The sequence below is a fragment of the Ursus maritimus genome, unplaced genomic scaffold, assembly GCF_017311325.1.
Source record: "Ursus maritimus isolate PB19 unplaced genomic scaffold, ASM1731132v1 scaffold_20, whole genome shotgun sequence".
NCBI lineage: Eukaryota > Metazoa > Chordata > Mammalia > Carnivora > Ursidae > Ursus > Ursus maritimus.
The window spans coordinates 19,258,943-19,285,813 of record NW_024424453.1 but is presented as its reverse complement, the minus strand read 5'-3'; the positions used below and the strand labels follow the sequence as shown (position 1 = coordinate 19,285,813).

The 26,871-nt window shown below is 36.2% G+C and overlaps 1 long non-coding RNA gene across 2 annotated transcripts in view; it reads left to right on the top strand.

The window, feature by feature from the left end:
* LOC121104270 overlaps window positions 1-26,871 on the top strand; it is a 255,092-nt gene that overhangs the window by 208,654 nt on the left and 19,567 nt on the right. For both annotated transcript variants that reach the window (XR_005836554.1, XR_005836553.1), the window contains exon 4: window positions 22,081-22,127. This is a non-coding gene — a long non-coding RNA (uncharacterized LOC121104270). The remainder of the gene's footprint in view (window positions 1-22,080; window positions 22,128-26,871) is intronic.

Genomic DNA, 26,871 nt, shown 5'->3' with positions numbered 1-26,871 from the left:
AAGTAAGCACAGTGAAATTTATAACTGTATCCCTTGGTTCACTGTTCCTTTTGGGGTGTAGCTAAAAGTTTATGATCTTGATGTTCAAATAAGACTTTAAACATTGCCTCTCAATTCTACTGCATTTCACTGGATGACTCTTCCTTCCCCCTTTTTGGATTTTCAAAAGGAATATATTTTTATCGAGGTGAATTTTTTATAATATACAGATCTTACATATATAATTCAATGAGCTTTTAAAAATGTCTGCCTCCATGTAAACATCATCTCAACCAGAAAATTCTAATTTATTTATTTTTTAAGATTTTCATTTATTTATTTGTCAGAGAGAGAGAGTACGAGCAGGGGGAGTGGCAGGCAGAGGGAGAAGCAGGTTCCCCACTGACGAAGGAGCCCTGTGTGGGCCTGGGATCATGACCTGAGCCAAAGGCAGATGCTTAACTGACTAAGCCACCCAGAAGTCCCTCAGCTAGAAAAGTTTTCCCCCAACTTCTAATCTTCATTTTCATAGGCATTCACAGTTATGATTTCTATAGGTATGAATTATTATTTTTGTCTGCTCTTGAATGTTGTATAAATGGAATCATGACATCATTCTTTCATCTGACTTCTTTGTATACTACCTGTTTGTGAGATTCAAGCATGTTGTGCATATATCATTAGTTAATTCTTGTTACTGATTAACATTCTGTTGAATAAATATACCATAATTTGTTTCTTCTGCTCCTGTTGATGGATTTTTGGGTTGTTTCCAGTTTTTTACTATTATGAATAAATCTATGAACAGTCTTCTGCAAGTCCTTTGGTTTAAATATTTGGAATTGTTGGGTTATATGTTAGGTATAATTTTAACATGATTAGACATTGACAGTTTTCCAAATTAGTTGAATCATATTGCACTCCCACTTGAATGTAGTAGAATTCCACTTGCTTCATGTCTTTGCCAATATTTGGTGTTGATGATGTAGTTTATCATTGTGAATTTAATTTCCGTTTTCCTGATGATTTAGGATGTTTAACATCTTTTCATGAGCTTATTGAACATGCTATACCTTATTTTTGTGAAGCATCCATTCAAGTTTTTTGCTTATGTTTAAATTGTGTTTTATTATTCAGCTGTAAGTGTTCTGTATTGCACTCTGGATGCAAATACCGAGACACTGTGTTGAGAATATATTCTCAAGTCTGTGCTTTTTTATCCTTGTTAAGAGTATCATTTGATAAGCAGTTTTTAATTTGATGAAATTCAGATGATATAGTTTTCATTTATCTTTAGTGTTTTTGATCCTCACTGAGAAATCGTTGCCTACTTCAGGATTATTAGAATATTCTGTTTTCCTCTTGAAGCTTTACTATTTTAGCATTTTTAAAATTAAAGTATAGCTGACACCCATTACGTTAGTATCAGGTGTGCAACATAGGGCTTCAAGTTTATATGTCACATATTTTAGGTTTTGAATTGCTCGTCATGTTAGTGATCATCTGGACGTCATTTTGGGGTATGGTATGACATTGAGGGAAAATTTTTTCCCCCCGTACAGATATCTAGTGCCACCACCATTTATTTAAAACGATCTTCCTTTACTTGTTTGAATTGCCTTGGTATCCTTGTTAAATGTCAGTTGACCACATATACATGAGTTGAATACATGAGTTGATCTCTGGCTTCTTTTCTGTTCCATTGATCTATTTGTCTGTTCCTGTGCCCCTATTGCACTGTCTTTTTCACTGTAGTTTTATAGCAAGTATTGAAACCTGATAGTAAAAACAAAACAAAACAAAAAACAAAAAACTCTTAACTTCATTAATATTTTTCAGGTTTGGTTTTTGTTTTGATTTTGCTGTTCTAAATCCTTTGACTTCCATATAGTCAATTCACAGATTTAGCTAAAAATTCACTTGAATTTTTTTTTGATTGCATTACATCTACAGGTTAATTTGGAAAGAAATGCCCTCTTAATAATGTTGATTCCTCTGAGCTATGAACGTGGTAGAACTCTCTATTCATTTAAGTATTTTTAAATTTGTCTCAGCACTGTTTTGTAGTTTTTGGTGTGAAGATCTTGACCTGTTCCTTTTTAAGTTTCTTTCTAGCATTTTTCTTTTTAATGCTCTTGTAAATGGTATTGTTTGCTTAATTTCATTTCTATTTGAAGTTAGTGTATAGAAATACAACTGGTTTTTGTAAATTGACCTATAAAAAATGTCACTTTACTAAATTCACTTACTAGTGCCGATATCTTTTTCTTTGATTATTTGGGATTTTTTAAAAATATAATCATGTCATTTCTGAATAAAACCAGGCTGGAGCTTCAGTACAATGTTGAATAGAAGTGGTGACAGTAGATATCCTTGCCTTGTTCCCAATCTTAGGGAAAGAGTGTCAGTTATTAACCAAATAAGTATGAATGTTAGGGGTAGGTTAAGGATGCTTTTTATCTGTCTGAGGAAGTTCTTTTATATTCCTAATTGTTTATGATTTTTATTATGAATAGATGTAGTTTTTTCGTAAATGCTTTTCCTGTATCTATAAAGATAACTTGACTTTTCTTAAAACTCTGTTAATGTGATGAATTACTTAATGATTCTTGTCTTCCTGGGAGAAGTCCCACCTGGTCATTGTGTACATTATTTATTTGTATTTCTGGACTTCTTTTGCTAACATTTTCTTAAGACTTTTTTTCTATCTATGTGCAAAATTATAGGTAAATAATTTTTCTTGTATTTACTTTTGTCAGCCTTTGGTTTTAGGTGGACGCTTGTCTTATAAAATGAGTCAGGGAAAGTTACTTCCTTCTTTATTTTCTGGAACAGTTCAAGTTAGATTGTTATTATTTCTTTCTCACATGTTCAGTACAATTCACCAGTGAAATTATCAGAACTTAGAGTTTGTTTATTGGAAGAATTTTGACTACAAATTCAATTTCTTCGGTGAATATGAGGATATGTATATATACATGTATTCTTAATATATTAACATATTATTTTATATATGACATATAAAAATCCCCACACATATATATTTCATATCAGTTTTGTCAAGTTGTGCTTTTCAAGAAGCTTTTTAAATCTAACTTTTTAGATTTGTTGGCATAATATTTAACATGAAATGACCTTATTGACCCTTTATATGATTTGTAGTAATGGCCCGTCTTTTATTTTTCCTATTGGCAATTTGTGTTTTCTTTTTTATCTTGATTGGTCTTCTAGGTATTTGTCAGTTGTATTAATCATTCAAAAAACCTGCTTTTGTATTCGTTAACTATGAATTTTCTGCTGTCATAACAAATTATCACAGAGTAGCTTATTTTATTTATTTATTTATTTATTTATTTATTTATTTATTTATTTATTTACTCACAGTATTCATGTGTCAGAATTCTGGGTCCAGCATGGCTCAGCTGGTTCTCAGCTTCATCTCACAAGGACAAAATCAAGGTGTTGGCTGGACCATGCTCCTTTTTGTAGGCCCTGGGAAAGAATCACTCCTAAGGTCCTTCAGGTTGTTGGCAGAATTAGGTCCTTGGTACAGCTGAAGTCCTTTTTTTCTTTGCTGGCTGTTATTGGGAGCCTCTTTCAGCTCCTGAGAGTGTCTGAATTTCTTACATATTGCCCTCTTTATTTGAGATCAGCAATGACATGTCGAGTTAGGCTTCTTCTCAGCCTTCCAGCCTCTCCGACTTCCGCATTGCCACATCTCTCTGACTGTAGTTGGAGAAAGTTCTCTGCTTTTAAGGGCTCATCCAGTTGGGCCCACCTGGATAACCTAGGATTAGCTCCCTGTTTTAAGGTCCCTGATCTCGTAATCTCACTTGCAAAATTCCTTTTGCTACATAAACTAACACATTCACAGGTTTCAGGGATTAGAGCTTAGACATCTTTGTGGGGGGCATTCTTTTTATTACAGTCAATTTTCTCTGTTGTTTTAGATTGAATTCATTTCTGCTTTTATTTTTATTGTTTTTTTCTTCATAATTTGCTCCATTTTTAATTAGCTTCTTTAGAAACTTAGATCATTGATTTTAAATCTATCTTCTTTTTCAATATAGGCATTTAAAGCTGTACATTTTCCTCTGCTTTAGCTTCATGCCACAAATTTTGATCTGTATTTTCATTACTCAGTTCATTATTTTCTAATTTTTCTTTTATTTCTTCTGTGATCTGTAATTTTGATAAGTGATAAGTGTGTTATTTAATTTTTCGGTATTTGTCAGCTATTTATTATTGATTGCTTATTTAATTTAGTCAGAGCACATTCTATCTAATATTTCTACCTTTTGAAATTTATTGTGGTATTTTATTGTAAAACATACGATTTATCTTATGTGTGCTGGTTGTCCAACAATAGAGTCCAGACCAGATAATAATTATTGTCTAATTTATAATGGCTGACATCAGTGCAAAAATTATTTATTCCTTTGGTAACTATTTATTAGATAGTGCCATTACCATTCACATTTAAGCTTGTTAATTAGTGAGTTACATGAGTAAAATGAGTGTTAATCATAACAAAAAATTAGAAAATATAAGTTTTCTTCATTTCTTTTTTACGCCCTTCAAAATGGGGCAGGAAAGCCAGAAAGTGAGAATGTCACAGTTTTTCAGAAGGGTCCTCCTTGTCAGGGTATCTCTAGTTTAGTAAATCTCAACTGTAGCTGATACCCTAGGAAGTGTTTGGAAATGTGGGGGGGCATTTGGTTACAATACTAGGGGAAGCTACCAGGATTTTAGTAGATGAGTAACAGGAATCCTAAATATCCTGGAATTCATTGAACCATTCCACACAATAAAGAATTGAAACTAATGATGTACTATATGTTGGCTAATTGAATTGAAATAAAAAAGTTTAAAAAAAAAGAATTGTCCTATCCAAAATACCACTAGTGCACCTGTTGAAATATAGATGGGGGTGGTTTTGACTTTTCTTCTTTCTTTGAATCTTCCAGCATACCTAGTACAATATTTTACACTCTAGTTATCGGCTATCATATTTTGTGTTATATTTTTAAAATAACGAATGTATAAATACATGAACTATTCAAAATATTTGGGTAATGTGTTACAAAACACACAGAAATTTATGTCAATGACCTAGTAGGAATATAAAGATTTCATTTTGGTTGGCCATTAAATAATTTATAGTTTGAACCAATCCTTCCACCCACTCAATGCCCTGTTTATTTTTTATTTTTATTTTTTTAAAGATTTTATTTATTTATTTGACAGAGATAGAGACAGCCAGCGAGAGAGGGAACACAAGCAGGGGGAGTGGGAGGGGAAGAAGCAGGCTCCTAGCGGAGGAGCCTGATGTGGGGCTCGATCCCATAACGCTGGGATCATGCCCTGAGCCAAAGGCAGATGCTTAACCGCTGTGCCACCCAGGCGCCCCTCAATGCTCTGTTTAAAATGAATTGTTTCTCTTCATTGTAGGAGATGGTCTAGATCCTTTTTATTTAAGGATGGTGAATGCATTGTAAATTAATGCTGGCCTTACTCAGTATAGCCAAAAGTACAGTAGAATTGCCGGAGTCTTTTTATTCTTGAGGAATTGCTCTATAGTCAATTGTATGGCCTAATATTCCATTAGCCAAATTATTCTTAGTGTCTATATTCATTAAATAGAAGAAAGAATGCATAATCTGCTTTGCTTCTCTTCTCCACATTAGTCTTATACTAAAAATATAACATACCCTTGGATTTTTTTTCCCAATTTATTAGTTTTCGTTACACAAGGATACAGAGTAATCTATGTGGGAAGTGCATAGACTTTTAAAATTGTTTAACTCATATATCTTTCTGTTTAAGTTCAACTATCATGTTGCATTTCTACAATATTATAGATGTTCTGCTATGTAATGGAGGAATACCTCCTACTAAGAGAGTTTCTGCCTATAAGGCATGAGAGTTTAAAGGGGAAGACAGGCAGTTAAGTATGATAAAGTGACACATGTTCTGTGACAAGAGGAGGTTCACCTCATAAATGAGGTCCAAGGGAGGGAGGAGACAGTGCTACCTCTGTGTGTGTGTGTGTGTGTGTGTGTGTGTGTGTGTAGTGAGGGAGTGGGACAGTTTTGGAAAATATCTCGGTGAGATGATGACACTTGAGCTGGATCTTGAAAGATGAGCGTATGTTAAATAGGCAGGCAAAGGGAAAGGAGAAGAGGATGAGGGAATAACTAAGCAAAGGCAAAGAAGTAAGAAGCAGTGAGGCACTTTTACACATCTGGAGCCCATTTATCAGATTGATATAATGGTAGTAGGGAGATATGGCTGTAGAGATGGGTTGACAACGCCCTATACACCATGCTATGAAGTGTAAAATGTATACCATAAGCTGTACAGTGGTTCCCAAAGTGCAATTTTAGTTTATAATTAATGCCACCACTTGGGAACTTGTTAGAGATGCCCATTTTCAGGCCCACCCTGGTCCTACAGATTCAGAAAATCTGTGGGTAGGGCCCAACAATCTGTTTCAACAAAACTTTTAGGTGATCAGTGCATGCTAAAATTTGGGAACCACTGAGCTAAGAGAGCCTCCAAATAGCATTAAGCTGGTGATAATACATTGAGATATGTGTTTTAAAAAATTATTTTAGTGAAGATTTGATTAGAGAGAGATAAAATGAGCAGAGAGACAATTTAAGATCACATGATCAAGAGACCATGAAGGCATGAACATATGAAATACCAGGAAGGGAAGAGAGAGATGGTGAAGTTACAAATAGCGTTTAAGGAGGTCAATCAATGGGATTTGATTAAAAGAAAAGTGAAGACCCTGATATCTGCTATACTTCTATCTTTCATGACTTGATGGTGGGCAGTGGTGCCATTCATAAGATGGGGAGTGCAGAAGCGGGTAAGGGACACTCTGTTTTGAATATGTTGAGGTTGAATTTTCTGTAGCACAGTTGAGCAAAATATTGAATAGACAGTTGGGTATATAAGCATGGAGTTCTAGAAGGAGGTCTGAGCTAAAAATAGAGATGAGGAAGTCTAGATATTTCAGGTAACTGAGAAGATATGGGTAAGGACAGTGCAATGGATAAAAACAGAAGATGAGTCAGGGTAATGCTTCAGGGTCATTTATGGGCTAGACAGAAAAGAAAGCACCTTCACATGTGACTACGAATAAGCAGTCCACTATTCGGTGAGTTAGAGAAGCACCAGGAGAGTATTTGATCCTGGATACCAAAGGAGGAGAGAATTCTGGGAGGAACATATTGGTCAACAGTGATATATTATGGAAAGCTGAAAGCTGAGAAACTTTTCATTTTGATTTTAGGGGATCATTGGCTGCTTTGGTTAGAACCGTTTCTCTGGCCCAGAGAGGATGGTTTTTCTTGAATCTCTGGTCCAGCAGGGACAGCAGACTCCCTATTTTAGAAAAAGGTCCCTGTTTCATATACTTCTAAAATAACTGGAGTGGTTATGAAGGCAATGTTTAGCATCATGTGAAGTTGCCAGCTAAACCAATTAGAGAAGCCATGTTCTTACAAGAGGATATAATTGCTTCCAGATAGAAGCAAGTGGAATGGAGGTACTGAAGGCATGAATGAGACCTACCTCCTCAGCAGGCAGATCTAACATTATAGTAGAGTTAACAGAAGACATTAAAACCCTCTGTCCTTGAGTCAAGACAAGGAGATGTGAAAGGCCCCTGGTGGCTGGGGCCTCAAGCTGGTAACAGGAAAAGGTGACATCTATGTACAGAGAAGGGTGTTTGGAAGGATAAGCAGGAATAATCAGTTATTCATTTGTCTATCTTACTCCCACTGAGCAAAGGTAGGACTTTGATCTTCCCTAAGATGAGTCCAAAACTGTGAAGTAAAGATTATACAGGTCCTCTGTTCTCTGATGTTGACTTCTGCACTATCCTGGATGTTTAGCTTTAACCTTGAGTTAAATCTGAAAATTTCACTCTAGTCTAAGCCTGAAAGACTTGCATAACTGGAAAACCTGGGTGGCCAGGAAGTTGGGGCCTTGCTGGACTCTTGCTCCTGGCCCGTGGTCATTAGATGAAGTGAAATGGTATTTCTAAAATTTTTTGTAACACCAACCATGAAAATTTACTGAGCTTTAATTTTTGAAGTAAATGTTCTAAAGAAAGAAACACTTCCCATTGACTGCCAATATGAAAATCATTAATTTTAAAGTGCCTTTTTACCCTGTAATAGCCTGTATCCTACTGCCCTCCCACCCACACAAGGGCATGAATCAAGTCAGTTAATAACCTGAGACAAAATAAAATATTCTAAGACTGTCTCTAGCTTCTTATTTTTAGGACGGGGTTGGAATGAAACTTGTCCCTAGAGTTTGGGAGAATTAGTTCATGATACCCAATAGCATTAAACGCTTAATTGGCTTCTGATCTAATTCTGGGTGTCTGAGACAGATTCTGTTTAATAATTTAGGCTCCATTATTTTAGGATTGAATTGCAATAACCTTTGAATATCTGGGGTATGTATGTCCTAGGAAATTCTTGTATCTCTCAGCTTCAAACGTTCATACTTGTCATATCATACGGCTCACATTTGATAATAAAGCATCATTTTCATTTGTGACATGTCCTCTGCTATTTCTCTTTTGCTAGCGTAAGTGGAAATATCCAAGCACCAAGTCACACAATTTATTCCTCCTCTTAAGAAATTATTTCTATAGTGGAAAAATCATATTAATTTATGATTGTAAAGAGAGTATTTGAATCATAGAGAAGTTTGGGGGAAAGAATCCAGAAGAAATTCTACCAAGTTTCTTTTTGGCCAAGAAATTTGTAACAAAGAGGATTTATTTGTAGAAAAGAGTTTTGTATATTTCTAAAATCATTTAAATTGTTACAAAAAAAATTTGTGTTACAAAAATCACAATCTTAAAATATATATCTCCATTTTAAAGAATGTAAATATTTATTATCATATTTGAAATATATATATGCTCTTTAGTTTATATTTTGTAATATATATATCATATGATATGAATGGGCTCTATAGACAAATAACTGAAATGATTAATGGAATTACTCAGCAATAATATAAATGTTTACTACCAGATAGTTTAATAGTATCCTTCCAAAAATTCAATTTAGCCAATAAATATTTATCGTGTTTCTTATAAACAATAGATTCTATTATTGCAGCTTGGGCTATAAACAAAACTGATATGGTACCAGCCTGGGCAGCTTGATAAGAGAGACAATAAACAAGTAGTTACGAGTATGATGGGTGTCATAAGAGGCAAAAATAGAATGGGTAGTATTGTAGACCTACCCTGATTTGGGCTTACTGGAGAAAGAAATTTAAGCTTAGACTTGAAGAGTACCTAAGTGGAATAGTTAGAGTTGTCTTAGGTGTATTTAAAGCAAGGAGTCGAGGGAGATGATTAGGGATGAGACGCAAACTGGAAAGAGTTGAGTATGACCCGGGCATAGGGTGCCAAACAGAGAGGTGAAAGATGAAGCTTTAGAAGTAGGTGGGAGTCAGAGCTGAAGGACCATATGGGTTGGGTCAAAGAGATTTGAGTTCATCTAAAGCCTAGGGGAGGAACTTGTTGGGTTCTAAGTAGTGAACATTTGTGATTGTATTTGTGTTTTCATGACATATCCCTAGATAATGACATGGAGAAGGATTGGAAAAGAACAAGAGTGGAAGTGGCAGTAGGCCATGACTGTGGTCCCCACAAGGGAAGATGGTTGGCTTGGCTTGGATTGGGGCCATGGCAGTGGAATGCAGAAATGTGGATATTCTGACAGGTAATTAACTATAGAAGCAATGAGTCTTGGTGATTGATTATGTGTGTATGGTGGGTAGCATCACTGAGAAAAAAGGAAATTCTTATCAAGTTTACGGCTTGAGAAATAGGTGGAAGGCAGTTGCTCTTTAGCAAATAGTACAGAATTATTGATGGATTTCAATGAGAATGAATTCCATTTTCTGTTACGGCATTAAATGACATAACATACAGAAGTAAGCAAATTCAAAATGTGTATCATTGTATTATAATCCCCTAAATATTCTTATGTACAATGTAGTGCTTAAGGGGCATTACTTCTGCATAATTTATTTTGAAGGAAAGTGTTCACAGAACACTTCATATAAATTAAAATCATTTTTTATTGAACTTTCCAGTTAATTATGGAGTATTATATTCTTGCAGTGAGATAAAAGGCCAACAACAAACACATAATTTTAAGCATAGTTCAAATTATTTAAATTACACGTTCCTATAAATGAATCTTGGGACTCTGTCCCACAGAGCCTTCTCCATTGTCTTTCCTGGCACATCTCCTCATCAACCTCTAGCCAGGGGAAGGAGCAGGCCTCTTCTCTGATCTCCCTACTTTTTTTCTCTGGGGAGCTTACCTGTATTCTTTCAACATCATCATCTTTTCCTCCCAGTATCATTCTCCTGTTCTATCTCTTCTTCTAAGTTAATGACCTTTCATGTGCTCAGTGCCCTCACGGCCTTCTCAGCTAGAACTATTTTTGTACCACAAACCCCCAGCACATCCAAAGCAGAACCCATTCTGTGCTGCATTAAGATCAGTTTACCTCCTGAGGCCTCAGACTCTTTCATGGATTCAATCTAAATCTCTTGGAGTCCTTGGACTCCTTCTCTTCTTAGAGAGTTAATGAAGGCAGGTAACATGAGTCCAGCATTTATTAAATGGCCTCTGCGTTCAGCATTTCACGTGTGTGATCTCATTCACTTCACACACTAACACTGTACAGATGCTGTTGTGAATAACCCTAAAACTGAGGTTTGGAGTAGATACACAACGATTAGGGTCACAGTTAATAAATAACAAAATATGAACATTAAACAATGTTGTTCAGACTCTCAAAGCACTGAGTTTATGCTCTTAACTACTCTGCTAAGAGCCTTTGACCACTTAACTGGTCAGCTATCGAGTCAGAGTAGTGTTGTTTAGGTATTTCAGGTCAACTTGACCTCCCCATTTCCACTCTGATGGGCCTGGATCAGGTGTTCACACATCATACGTCGCATAGCATCATAAATGTAGCAATCCTTGCTGACCTGCCTTACCCAAGCACCCTTCTCTTTAATGTGTTCAGCATATTGATACCTGAATAATTGTTGCCAGTGATCACTTTTATTATCACTTTCTTAGCTAATTTTTTTAAATTGTTGTGTCTTGGATAGACCAAGCTATCTCGTACAATCTGCTAAGTCTTACACCCCACTTTCTATGCACAGTCCCATCTGTAGGATTTCTTCCGCAAATTCCTCCATGCTACAACTGCCTTCTCTAAATGCCACTCTGGTGGCATTTAGCTGGCAACTGCTAGCTAGATGGGCATTGGACCCAAGGACAGACAATCTATAGGCCAGCAGCTAGAGGGGTGAAGGGGTAAATGCTCTATCCAAGGAATGGCTTATTGAATCAACCTTCTCTCTCAGGATTTGACTGGCCGTGTGAGAAGAGTCAGCTCAGTGGAGTTAGGAGCAGAAGCTGAGAGGGAGAGAAAAGCAGAGAATCTTCATAAAAGGATTAATCAGAGAAGGCAATTAGGTTGTTAATGAGAACAAAACACATTCACCTCTTGTCTCCTGAGAGCCTGGAGCCTGAACCACACTGAGGCATGGTGGTCTGGTTACTGTGAAGCCAGGTCAACTATGGTTTCTCTTCTCTGATGGCCCCTGGGTTCTTTTGAGACGTTGCTATGCATTGTCTTCCTTTCCATATTTACTCCTTAAAAACACACAACTACTCCGTGTAACCTGAAGGAATTGAGTAAGGCTGTGTTTTGTTTTGTTTTTTCCTAAAAGAGTCCAACATGGATCTTTGCTTTTCATCACATTCACTCACATAGTAATAATAATAACTACTGACAGTTGTTACATGTATCACACATGTCAGGGACTGTGAGGAATTCAAATACATTGCCTTGTTTAGTCCTCACAGTCTTTTCAGATGAGTTTTCTTAACCTTCATTAACAGATAAAACAAAGCAATGAGGCACAGAGAGGCTCAGTAATTGGTCAAGGTCACATACTTGTTAAATGGCAGTTCTGGGATTTGAGCTCTGGTCTGCATGATTCCATTACCCACATTTTTACCATATTCTGGCAGTCATTCTTTACCTGGACCCCAAGGTTTCCTGATGTAGAACTTCGTGTCTCACTTGTTTTTCTGTTTTTATAAAACTGATATCCTTACTATCTCACTAAAAAACAATTTTATTTTATTCACGGTTTTGATTTATTTATTTATTTATTTGGGTTTTTTGGGGGTGAGGGTGGGGGAGTGGTGGCTGTTGTTCTTTCCACCTAGACTATCTTTTGACCTCATATCATTAAATCATAATATTCCTTGAGGATTCCAGTTCAAACCTCAATCTTTGACGTTTTCTATATCCACCCCACTTATTTCACAGCAAGAACACACAATTTTACATGATCGAGTCTTTCATTCCATTGGTCAACATCACGCCATGTAAGGAAGTCTTTTTTGCCTCGGTTACTTAATTTGGTTTCTGGAGTCATTTCTTTTCTTCTGTAATTCTATGTAAACACCTTTTCAGTGTTGACCTTATGGTAGACTTCACCACACCAAATCATTTATTTTTTGACGAAAAGAAAGTAAATATATTAAGTAATGTGTATAAAATATATTTTAGATTCAGTTTTCCACTGAAAGATTTGGGAATAATGAGTAATTTCAGTCAAACTTAAAGTGATTTTTGTCGCATGACAATTAAGTGATTACTTCTTTGTGTATTCAAAGAATGTATGCCAGTATGTCAATTTAGTTTTATTTCGACTCTAGTTAAAAGGAAAAGATGATAGCGGACATTTTTGATACTCAGCACCTATTGTTTCTCCTTTTGGTAGTAAATCCGTGATTTGATTCTGGTGAACAATCCCTCTTTTGTTCTCATCTCGTATAATTTGGTGCAGAAATCTCCACTTTTGGCTCCTGGCTCACTGGAACCATATTGCTCTGGTCACTGGAGTTAGGAATGGACCAAGACCCAATCAGAGGAAATGAAATTTAAGGAGACTTTTAATGGAATCACTGAAAGAAGGACGTCATGCTTCTCTCCTGATCTTGTTAGTAATGAGGAAGATAAGAATCTGGAGCCACAGGAGGCCACATAGGAACCTGCAAACAAACTCAGGCAGAGGAACCAAGTCTGGATGATACTGAGTGCATTCTTGGGTCAGACTGAATGAGAACCTTGTCTAGTCTCTTCAGATACCTGAGCCAAGAGGTTTCCTATTTTTTTTTTTTAGCTTAACTTGGCCTGAGTTGAAATTTCTGTCATGCGTAATCATAGTTCTAACTGAGCCACCTTCTTTTACCAAAAAAGGAAGGTATTAAAATTTTAATTGTCCCTCTCTTCCAAAACAAAAAGTGAAGTCCACATACTTTAATGTGTAGTTAGCCACTGTTTGCCCCCATTCTATCGTAACTAGTTATTGTACAGCTTTCATCTTGAAAGGACTGAATAAGGTTGGTTAGTAGGTAAAATATACAAACAGTAAATCCTGATACCGCTAATTGTACATCTTAAAGGATTTCTGTTTTCTCTTATTTAAGCCAAATACATATTCTATTTCCGCTGATCTGTATGCTTTATGTTGGTACAGGTAGGGGATATCTGCCTTAGATGATAGGAGTGTTAGAGTTAGGAGTCTTGCTAATTCTGCTGAAGTGAATAGGACTGTATAGGCATGGCTCTATACATAAAAAGGTGCCCTATATATTTCTAGTCTGGCTGAATAAGTCCTCAGGGCAAACAAACCAAAATTGAGCAATATACATCAATTGAGTTTTGAAATAGAAACTTCTTCAATTTCTTTGTCATAAAATAATTGAAAGATTTCTAGCTCAAATGTCTTGCTGTTTCATTTGGAGGTAAGCTGATACAGTCCTTCTCACACAGTAAGTATTATTGACATGCATTACACTAGAATATTTATTAGCAGTATTCAGTGAGCTGTAAATCACCAGGGAGGGCCAGGATTAGCAAGATATTAATGTTTAACTGCACAAGATTGCTGTTAGTTTTATCTTTCAAAGTACTACAGTTTATAAAGACAGTCACATAATTTCAATTTATATGTCCCTTAAGTCATCGTTTTATTATGACTGAATATTACTGTTAACTGGGATTTTATAGAGAAAAAAATTCCAATTGAGAAACACCAGTTTTAGTCTGCTGGGATTGTGATAAATACTGTATCCTTCGGGAAACACTTTAGACTTTGTATCCTTATTGCAAGATCTGGACTATGTGGAGGAAATTGCGTATCTGTGAGATTGTTTTCAGCTGCAAGTAAAATACCAAACATAAAAGGACAGACGATAAGGTCTTATGATCTAACTTAAAAACAAGTCCAGAATTGATAGGTCTTGGGATTTAATTTCTGGCAAAGCAGTGTCATTCAGGACAAGGGTGTTTCCTGTTCTTCTGTTGTCTATTTTTGGTAACATGGCTTTAGTTTTCAGGTGTCTCTTCTTGTGACCAAGAAAATAACCACTGGGCAACAGGCAGACCCTCACACAACATATTCAAAGGCAGAAAAAGGTCTTTTTAATTGTGGATGTAAACCTTTTCCAGATACCCCCAGCAGGGGTATGCTTATGACAAGGTCCCCTTGACCAGCACTGCTTATAAATCTCTAATCTAGCTGAAAGTAAGGCCCAGGAAGTGAGAATCTGGTATTTTCACCTACAGTAGATAGAGGGCAAAGAAGATTAGTAGAATCATCCATGTCTACATTGGCAGACTACTCTGCCATGTGATTCCTTGCAGAGAGGCAGAAATTTAGTAACAACAGCTGTTGGCCAAATGAAGTGATACGTAGAATCCCAAGGTAAGTCACTAAAGGCTATTGTGCTGTGATGGAAGTCTACCTACTTAAAGGTAGGAAACTTTGCTAAATTCAAGAGGATATAAACATAGTTATGTTGTTTGGAATGATTTCATTCTGGCTTCTTATCCTGGTAGTTATTTTACTTTTAAGCCTGTAAAGGTGAATATTCAGGTAAAGGCACATACAGCAAAACAAACACAAAATTCTAAAAATGGGCAGACCAAAACCTGTTTAAATTTATGATCTATAAATATTGAATGATCTCTTTCTCCTTTTATTTTTGTTCATTGTTGAGTGGTCTATCTGCTTCTTTTGAACACTTTAAATTCAATTAACATTTACTGAGGTCCTAACATAGAGAAGTCCTCATACTAAGCTCTGTAGGAACACAACTAAAATTCACTTTTTTTGTAAGGAATTTATCCATACATGAAGCAGATGAATATGTAAATGAGTATAATGCAAGATATCAGCCAGGTACTAAATTTTTACTTGAAGTTTAGACACTTACTATGGAAATAGCAGTTGAGTCTCTGAAGAATCTGGGCAAATTTTGTGGAGGACTTGTCTATAGGTTTGCCTTCTAGGATGGACAAAGAGAAAAAGGACTCTTGGTATTCCAGACTGTGGGATCTAAGTGAGAGGGAAGGTGCATCATGGGGTTAGGAAATGTTGAGCAGTTGGATTGTTGGACTGTACAGTCAGTTTGCAGTAAAGCAGACAAGGGTCCTGAGAAGATACACTGAAGCTAGATTGAAAGCCACACAAAAGAGTATGGAAGCAATATCAAGCTATTGAATACCCCTTGCCAAGGCATAATCTCCTCTATGCTTAGAACTCTCGTGTCTCTGTTTGCAAATTGCTAATATTTGTTGAACACTGTGTTCTAGTCAACATTGTAAGTACTTCACACATACTCATATTATCCTCATGAAAACCCAATTGTTTATTACTATAAGTTCATCTTCTATATCAAGAAATTTGACACAGGTTAAGGGACTTGCCCAAGATCACACTCTTAACTACCACTTCTGTGGATGAGAAGAAAAATACAAGCTGTTCCTTCTTTTGTACAGATTATTTTCATATTTCTATTAAATGAGAAAAAGGTTATATATCAATGTAGACATTTTTTATTTTTGAATTATTTGTCTGGTTTACTGTAGCAAAATTTTAATGTAAACTTCAATTCCTGTAATCTGCACAGGAAGAGATCTCATAAAGAAGGAAGAATAATGCATTAATCATCATAAATCTTCTATCTGGAAGGAAAGTTAGAAGCCATTTAGAGTATTATGACATTTACAATATTTATTATTTAAAACAAAAAGGAAAAGTCTTTATAACATTCATTTAGTAGATCATGGAACATTGAAATTGAAAGGAACTGCCAGGCCAGAGTTTCAAACTGGCTACCCTCAGATGTAATTTACTTGGCCTGCATAGTGATTTTTTTTTTTCTTATATAATTGAATTACTTGCCAGTTTCAAGAATATTAGAATATTTAATCTAAAAATATCAATTTCCAGCATCTCATAAAAAGTGGAACACGGGGAAACAGCAAACCCACATTCCTATGACAACTATCAACTAGACCTGAATAGAGGTTAGTTATGTCAGGTGGGTCCTGTACTACATGGTTAGTCACAGTGTGTTAGTTTTTTGTTGCTGTGTAACAAATCACCACAAGTTTAGCAACTTAAAATAGCATCCATTTATCAGCTCATAGCTTGATAGGTCAAAAGTTTATCAGCATGGGGGTTTCTCTGCTAAGGGTCTCACACGCCACAATCAAGGTGGCAGCCAGCCTGGAGGTTGGCTGGTTCTGGGGAAGAATCTGCTTCCATCCTCACTATTTTCTTACTGGCTTGTCAATCAGAGCCTACTCTCAGCTCCTTTACAGCAACAGAATATCTCTGTCTTGTTGAATCGTTCTTAAACTTTGAATCTCTCTGAATTCTTCCTCTGCACCTGCTTAGAGGAAATGCACTGTTTTTATTTATTTGTTTGTTTGTTTGTTTATTTATTTTAGAGAGTGCACAGGAACAGGAAGAGGGACAGAGGAAGAGGGAGACAAACACACTCCCCACTGAGCCAGGAGCCCACTGGCTAATTGCAGGACCCTGAGACCATGACCTGAGTTGAAATCAAGAGTCAGTTGCTTAACTAGCTGAGCCACCCAGGTGCCCTGGAAATGCTCTGCTTTTAAAGGGTTAATGTGATTAGTTTAGAGCCACCTGAGTAATCTCCTTATTTTAAGGTCAACTGATTAGTAACCTTAATCACATCTGCTAAATAGCTGTTACCATGTGGTATAGCAAAATTATAGAAATAACACCAGGACTGAGATTATGGGGCCATCTTAGAATTCTATCACAGATAGCAATGATCTTCTTGACTATTGTATATGTAAAGATACCAAGTGCACATGAAGATGTCGTCATGGAAACTCATGTTACTAGAAGGAGTAGGTAGTGATATCTCTACCCTGAAACACTCTGGGTAGAACATATGCATGAATGCCCTGTAACTCTCAAGTTCTACCCTACATACATACTCAAGAGAAGTGCATACATATGTGCCCTTAACAAAGATAACAAGGACTCAGGGCAAAGGTGTTATGCTTTTATTGTGTATCTTATAGAAAATCAGTGGTCAATCTCATTTCCTGAATCTTGCAGTCGTTAATGGATTCTATCCACACTACCTTCTTTTGAACATTTTGAACATTTCTAAGGTCTTTTCCTTATAGCTGATTGTATTTGCCTGACCTATGTTAAAGAAGAACCTCATAACACCCAGTGCTCATCACCACATGTGCCCTCAGTGTTATACAACTAATGAATCATTGAACACTACATCAAAAACTAATGATGTACTATGTGCTGGCTAACTGAACATAATAATAAAAAATAAAATAAATAAGAAAAAAATAAAGAAGAGCTTTAGTAAAATCCCATAAATGGAATTTGAAACAATATTGTCATGTAACAAATGTCCTTTTTTTTTTTTTGTTATTTTTTAGAAAGCAGATGGGATACATGGACTCTGAGTGTTGTCCATAATTCTACATTTGTATTTCAAAGTTGATGTGCTCTTTCTTCAAGATAGACTACATATTTATACGAGGGAGGAGAATATATAACACCTGCAAGTTCTTCACAGAGTCCTTTTGTCCAGAAATTATGCTTAATTGTTTGCTTTTTTTCCTCCTAGAAAATTAAGAAACATGTCCCTTTGTATCTCAAAGGCAGAAATAAAATGTAATTAGAAGCCACTTATAAGCCATTTATAATTTCTCTTCTGGCAGGAATCAGAATAGGGGTCAGAACATCTGCTGTTCTCCATTGCCAGAAAGGCCAGACTGGCAGTGCTTTTTCTTGGGTCCTCAGACAATATCCCCATGTGTTTCCAGCCCCCAAACAAGGTGCATACTTGGGGCCCAAGGCAGCTGTGAACATTGGTGAATATCACTTTGGGTGAGGGCTTTCAGCTAAGAGAAGGGTAGTGTTGGCATGTCATGTGTTAAGGAATAAAAGAGGAGGGAAACTATGCAGCTGGCCCCTGTCCTTTGATATCCTAGAAGTTCTGCTTTATGATTAAAAGAATCCTAGTGTAATCCTGTGATGAGAATATAATAACCTTAAATTCCGGCCCTGTTTACTTTTTGCTTTTACCAAGTGCACTATGTCAACTCTATAAGTTGTTTCATAGCAAGAAAGAGATTGCTTACGTTTTATTTCTATTTAAACACTAATGACCTTTTTTCATTCCTGGAGCTTTTCCCATTCAATTCAACAGTTTCTTGTTGAAATTGTGACATGTAACTATATACATTATCATTGCTTTTTATCCTTTCCTAGTCATTAGTGCTGTTAACAAATGCTGTATTTAATGTCCCCCCCGCCCTTCTTCTGGGCACATGGTAGGATCAACAGATGCCTCTCTTTCCCATCAATAGATGCCTCTTTTCTTCTGCTTTGCTGTCTGGCAATGGCTGCTCCATCAGCCTGGGCCAGTGGATGTATTGCGTAAGTATTATACCTGTGCTGAGATCTTTGAGCTTGTTTGTTATTGTAGCATAACCCAGACTATCCTGACTTATACATGGTCAGGGCAGTTTTAAGTGTTTCTGGTTTTGTCAAAACCATTCCATGATTTTAGTAGTCTTTACTAATATATACAAATTGTATGCACTGTACAGAGGCTTGAAATGTTCAAGTATTAGAAGGCTTTTCCTCTTCAATTATTATGCCAAGTATTGCAAACCCAACTTTAAGTTTCTCCATTTTTTTTTTATCTAGGTACAAAATTTTGTGTTTAGTAAAATAATTTTCTACTTTATGAATATCTTGATGAGCTGATTATTTTGTGGGAGACAGTCTCCTCACCTTTTACAAACTTCTAAGACATAATAAATTCAAATACTTAAATTTTAGGTATGTTTTGTTGACAACATACATACATAGTGTGCACACATATTATACTCTCTCGAGTGCAACAAATGCACACCTGAATTTGAATTGCTCTTGGCATTCTTGTTTATCACCCAATGTAAAACACATTCACAAGCTGAAAACTTTTTAAGTTCATTAATGTTTTCATGTAGTACCTTTTTTTTTTTTGATAATTTTATAAATGGTACACAATAGTTTTCAGAAGGGCTATAAAATAAAAAATTGAATCTGGAGTACTAGTAGGATTAATTGATTGTGATTACTCTTCATTTTAGATAGACAACCTACTGTGGGATTTTATAGATTAGACTACAATACAGATAGAGAAATTTTGTCTAAAAGGCTTAGTTTTCCCATAACACTTTGGAAAAGTTTATTAAAGCCAGGAGAAGGCTGCTGCCTGGCTTTCAAGAGGCTTCATAAAGAACAGATATCATATTGGTGGATTAATCAGATTCCTTGAAACTGATGAATAAACCCTGAATGTCAGTAGATTTGTTTATAATAAGCAAAGTAACTGTTGTATGGACCACAATATTGATGATAGCAAAACCAGCTCATTCTAGGAAGCCAAAATATAAAGTGTGGATTTCTTTGTGATCATAGAATTAGAACAGGGACAGTTAATGACTTAAATATGTAAGAGTTTAAAGCTAATTCCAATTCATTTATTTACACAGTGATAGGAATATTCTTGCCAATCTGCATACTCCAATAAAGTTGAGGAATGTAATTTTTACTTTGGATGTTTACCTTTATGTTTCTCATTTTTTATAGCAACTCCATTTTGACTGACATTTATTTTTTTTATATGCTCACAACTTCAGTTTGATTATAATTGGATTTATATGCCTGAAAGAATTTCTGTTTCTTTTATGTGACATTGCTTATCTCTGCTGATCTCCTCTGAGTGGATTTGTTAGTGGGGCTTCCCAGTATAATCTATTTCTCTTATTTCCAAATTCTTCTGCCTTGTCTCATTTAAACGTCTACTTACTGACAAAAGTAGGTATTGCTTAGATAATAAAGACAGTGTTCATATATTCAGTTTTTTGATAGCATGTTTCCTTATAAATATAAGCAAATCTCTACTAGTCCTGCAAAACATTTGCCATTTATAAAAATTCATCCATTTGTGAATATTTGTTTTAAGTTTCTTTCATTTTTCTCTTTCACAGTTTCCATTTAGCACAGATGTTCTGTAAAGAATTATGAGTTCCTAGAATTCTCGCAAAGAAGATGCTGTTGAGGTCTACATTATCTAACACTCATTGATTGCTGAAAATGTAATCATCAACTCAATCAGTAAATTTCATTAAAAACCATACAGAGGAAACAATTTGACTAACTCTCCTTTGAGCTACAGAAGAAAAAGAACATCTATTAGAAAAATAACAGCAATCATGAATAAAGTATCTTGTTTTTAATCTAGTCTTTTTATAAGATTGTCTTTATTTCTAAATTGTAGTTATTCATCCTGGGAAAATCTGTAGTTTGATTCCAAATGAACACACAGATTACTTTAAGTATGATATAAACTTTTGGCATATAACAATGCAGTATTTACTCTTAAAATTGTTCCTTATGTAACAGCTAAAGGAAGAGAACAAACAATGGTTTCTCCATATTCTTGGAATAGTTTATCTTGCAAAAGCTGTGGTACAATCTTACTCTTATTATCTTTATCATTCTGATATGGTTATTCAACTTCTTAGATATCCTGAGGTGACAAAGGAATTCTTAGAGATCATACCATGCTTCATACAACACTTCCATTTTCTTTGAACTAAACATTAGGCAGATTCTCTTATTGGTTTTAGCTTAAGATGAGTATGTCTAAAGGATCTCATTTGTGCAAGAAATTAAAAGGTCAGAACAGTAAATGACTCCTAAAGTTAAACATAGTGCCTATGACACTTCCAGCAATGTAAAAAGTAGCTTTGTCCAGCTGTTGTGATAGATTGATTTCAATAATCTCAAAAATTGATACTTCACTAAATAGAATAATGCAAACATTGGAAATTTGGCATTCAAGAGCAGTAGCTTTCATTAGCTCATTCAACATGCATTTACTGAGTTTTTCCACTGTGTAAAGGCCACAGAGGCACAAGGGGGAATAGAGAACTGTATGCACTGCAGTGTATTGCAGGTTGCCCTAGGCAAGGAGCACAGAAACTACAAAAATTAGAGGACCAGAAATGAACATGACAATTTAATTGCAACACAAGTCAAAAAGAGAAAACAAGGAACATAGTTATACCTCTAATTTACTAAAAATAATTTACTATAAATAATAAAAGGTGTAGAAGTTCATAGAAGTAAAGACACATTTTGAAGAATTTGATCTTAGGTAAAAAATCATAGGGCAGCAGTTGTGACCATCATTTTTTAAAAAATATTTATTTATTTATTTAGAGAGAGCGAGCACGCACAAGGGGTGGGGGGAGCGACAGAGGGAGAAAATCTTTCAAGCAGACTTCCTGCTGAGGGAGGAGCCCAACCACTCAGGGGCTCGATCCCACAACCCATCACATCATGGCCTGAGCTGAAACCAAGAGTTGGAAACTTAACCAACTGAGCCACCCAGGCACCCCTGGCCATCATTAAGTAACATCATAACATCAGAACCTGCATCTGACCACACAAAGCTTAAAGTACCATAAAGCTTCTCGAAGCAGAGTTCCTTCAGTCAGAAAAGTCACATCTAGGAAAACTTATTTCTTTCTGGTACGTCTGGTGATCCTTTCAAGTTGGGAAGTAAAACTTGTTCTCTTATTTTACAGTAAAAGAGACACCTTAGAAGATTGTAATTTTGAGAACATCGAATGAGGTATGTGTTTTGTCCATTTGTTTGAAGAACCACTATTTCAGGAAGGAAAGAGTTGAGTTTAGTATGTGTATGTTTCTTGGGTCACTCTTAAAAATTTCTGTTGACAGAGAAGAGCTGCCTAACAAGTTCCATTTTGACAAAATTAGGTGGTAATAGAACAGGGAAAACTGATACATAAGATGTTCATTATGTTGAAACATATGAAATTACCTAAATAGACCATATTTAACCTCAAATATGGCAATTTAAAACTGAATTAAATAGAACTCTTTGTGTTTCATTTTGCTTGAGGCCCCAAAGGCCAGGAATAATGCACTAGATGTCAAATATCCCACAAGTTTCAAAGAAAGGCGTGAGACCTTTTAACCAGGATGTACTGTAAAAGATAGTTAAATTGATTTCTGTCATGCTAGTGATGACCCTCCTCCAACCATAAGAGCATAGAGGTACAGAAGGAATGAGGGACATTTTCTTTAGAGAGACTATGGGTGCACTGTGAATTCTCCCTTCGTTTGTGGGGGTAGATTCCTTTCACAGCTCGTATCAGCTCATATCAGTGGGAGGAGTCTTAGAGGCAACCCCCTATCCACCCATCTGGGAGGGAGCCCAAGGAAGGCCGTTTTGAAAGGAAATCCATTCAAAATAATTCTGGGCTGACCTAGCCCAGCAAGGGCCTCTCTGTGGGTTCGAGGCTGAGCACGATGCAAGCACCCTGTGGTATTATAGTAGGAGAGGGTAAGAGAGGGAATCTCAAAAACTCCCACAAAGACAATTAGTGAAAAATTCAGCTTGACACATACGCAAGTCTCATAGGACAGGGACATTATTTCACAAGTTGTTCAATACTGCCTTTTCTCTTCAGCCTCCTCTCACCTGGGTTTCTACCCCAGAGAGGCTATACGCTTGAGTTTGTTGCTTCTGACAAGGCAAAATCACAGTGATTGTGACAGCACAATATGCATCAATAATTGGCTTTCCAAATAATTCTTATAGTTTTCCTTAGACACAGAATAGTGTATCTACCTAGAATATTGAGGGTACACATGCACACACACACAGAGTTTTTAAATTTCAAACAGGATTTTGCCCCTGGCATATATAGGAGCTGTCTTCACATAGCAACAGATGTTACTACAAGACATGAATTGGATAGCCTCACAAAGGGTTTTTTTTTTTTTTTCACTATCTCTTATTTTTGCTCTTGCTTTCATTTTTTGTGCTCTTTCTCTCTCTCTTTTTCTCACTGTTGCTCTTTAATTTTTTTTTTTTTTTAATTTGTTTTCTGAATCCTTCCTCTAGCAAGTTTAGGTTCCAAGCCATTGGACAAGCCTGCCACTGCTCTGTCCAGGACCCCCCTTCACCTTTACTCTGGGAATTCCTATCCTCACACTAAAGGACTGCACCCCTCCCCACTTCATTATCTTCTGAGAGAAGAGTTATCTTTTCAGAAAGCTTTACTTTGGCCAGGCTTATTTAAAACAAATAATACTCAATTGAGATGACCTTTTGGAATGGCCCAAGGTATGGCCCAAGTTATATCTGGTAGATGTAAAATAAAGGTAACATTTACAAGGCTTCTGAATGTATGCAGATTCCATAATGATACAGTTCCACATGATGAACATAAAATGTTTTCATCTGTTGAGGTCTGACAGTGATGCCTTGTATGAGCTCTTCGACCTTCAATCTGATTTATTTATGCACGTGACTGAGTCTGCACATTACGTTGAGTTTCATCTCTCCTGTGATTCTCAGTTGTCAGGACTGTGGTACATCTGAAAATCGTCTGTGCTGAAGTCCACTAAAAATAGACATAGAAGACACACACACACACACACTCACACTCAACAGCTCAACAAATTGCATGGAAATTCAGGAGAATATGGTTTCATGGCTAGACCCCCAGTTTATTGACGGGAAAAAGGCGGGGACACAAACAACCACCTTTATGGGTGAAGTGGCCTTAACAAGGGAGAGGCTGCTCCTGACACAGCTGCACCGGAGCACCTCTGTACCCTGTCCCCAGCACTCAGCTTTAGAGCCTCTGCTTCAGGGATTATTGCCGGGACTGGCTTCATTTAAGGTTTTTGTAAGTTTTGGGAAGATGAAGTGCCCAGTAAAATCTTCAAGTTCACAGATGACACTAAGCTTCTCTGGGTAATTAAATGTCAAGCTGATAAGGATAAACTGCAGAAAAATCTTTCCTGCTTGTGTGTGAGGTCAGGACATGAAAATGAACATCACCAGGGATGTGTGAATGTTGTAGGATAAGAAAAAATAATATAAATCATATTATAGGATGACCTTTGAACATGAGTGACGACACAGGATAAAGATTCCAAGGTTGTTATCTTCTCTTTCTGGAAACTTCCACTTGAAGTCTGTGGTGACAAAAATAGTTACTCTAATTCTATGAATTGTTAGAGGACACAGAAACATCAGTAGCAATTCAAACATTTTCATATATGTTCTTCTGTTTAATCCTGTGTGATAACTTTTAATACATTTTGCAAGTGAGGAAATGGGGGGTCAGTGGCATTAAGGCTTCTAGAATTAGTTCTGGATGCTGTTTCTAAAGAAAATGGAAGTGAAAAATGTTCAGAAATGGACATTTCAAGTAAGAATTGGGAATCTGAAGAAGGAGGAGAAAAAGATTTCTGTAGGAAGATATATTTTAAAAGGAAGGACTCTTTCATCTGGAAAAATTACTTGAATACTGGAGGTAATATGGCTCTTGAGCGAAGTTCTAGAATTCCGGATTTCATTAAAAAATTGTATGATGCTTAAAGTGGTATGTTAGCTTCTTGGGCTGCCATAACTAATCACATAAATTGGGGGACTTAGACAAAGCTTGTTGCCTCACAGTTCTGGAGATTAGAAGCCCAAGATCAAGGTGTCCACAGGATCAATTCCTTCCAAGGGTTGTGAGAAAGAATTTCTTCTGGTCCTCTTCTTCATATGTTTCTTCACATTTTTCCCCTCTACGTATGTCTGTCTTTGTGTCCAGATTCCTTCCTTCCTTCCTTCCTTCCTTCCTTCCTTCCTTCCTTCCTTCTTTTTTTTTCTTTTTCTTTCCTTTTTCCTTTTTTTTTCTTTTCTTTCTCTTTCTCTTTCTCCTTTTCTCTCTTTTCTTTTTTTTTCTTTTCTTTCATGAGGGCACCAGTCATATTGGATTAGGGCCTAATACCTCATCTTATTTATGTCACAATGAACCCATTTCCAAATAAGGTCATATTTTGAGATACTGGGAGTTAGGGTTCAATATACAGATTTTGGGGGAAAACAATTCAACCCTTAATAAATGACAATGGATGATATATTTATGAAGATTATTACTCTGAATAGGAACAAGATCTAAAGACTTTATATGTCAATGGAAAGCAAAGCATCAAGAGAGAGAGCATTAAGCCAATAAGGAGAATGCGGGTGGCAGTGGGGAAGTATGTGACAGAATCTTAGCATTTTAACACTGGAAAGTTACAGAAAACCATAGGGATCTCTGTTTTTACACAGTTGAGCAATATTTACAAGGAAGATTCTGCTCTTCTTATACAACAACAACATAACCAATTGATTTCCCCTAATACAGCCTTACTGTTGGTATTTATTTATGCCAGTTTTTTAAATCCAAAAGAGATTAAATCCCAAATATTTAAAAATGTGGTTTACCACGCAACCCAAATAATCTCAATTCTTTGAATGTATAATGGAAACTCCAAGCTTAGTTTTCTTTTTCAGATAAAAGTCAAAACAAAAACATCTTAGACACATTTATACTGGGTACTTTAATACTGATATCAGTTTCTAAGATAAAACTCAACCATACTTCCCCATAAATTTAAAGAAGCACTTCAATTAAAGGTTATTTTATTCAGGGTACATTCAACCTCATGTCTCAATGTCCCCTGTTACAGAGGGCTAAGGCAAGTATGTAATGTAGCAAGGAAATTACAATTATTCTTTACCGTATGGAAGTAAGACATGAAATGATAAAGAAAGGTAAAAATAAATGTCATTTATTTGTTACTGCATCCATCCTCTCGAGGCAGATCATTAGTTAAAAATGACCTTCCACTCAGTCTTTATGATAATGACACCTTGTGCCTGGCCTGCGTTATGGCTGTTTTATTAAGATTATTGTCCATTAATCTCTGGATTTTAAAATGTCTCTATGGTTATTTTCAGTTTATATTGATCCTCTGAGTTCATTAGCTGAATAGATTCATTCTCAGCTGTTGAGACTCTTGTCTGGTTCCTGAAGTGCCTAGTGCCGGGGTTGATTGACAGCTTTGGCGATGCCAATATAAACAGCAGGCAAACCTCACAGCACCCCGGAATTGGTGATATTTAAATGCAGTTCTTGAACCCAATTTTTAAATAGAAATACCCTAGGCTTCTTATTAAGGACTGAGCTAGATTAACTTTTTCTATGTGGAACAGGGAGAACATTGAAATTGTGGACAACAGTTTGGAATGCTTTCTGGAAAAGTAGTTCATGACTAGACCAGACACTGAATAGGATCTGTATTTGGCCTAGAATATCTGAGATCCAGGTGTGTGAGACAGAGAGGATTGCAGTGGGCAAGGAACAGTGGTGAAAGACATCAAGAGTCAGGGGGAAGGGAGTCTGCCGCTAACATAAGATAAGAGATATCCCTTTGGACATTTAAAGGAAGAAACTCTTTGAGTTCTTTTAAGAGACATCAAGAAACATTTTTTTTTTAATATGAGTGAATTTTATTTC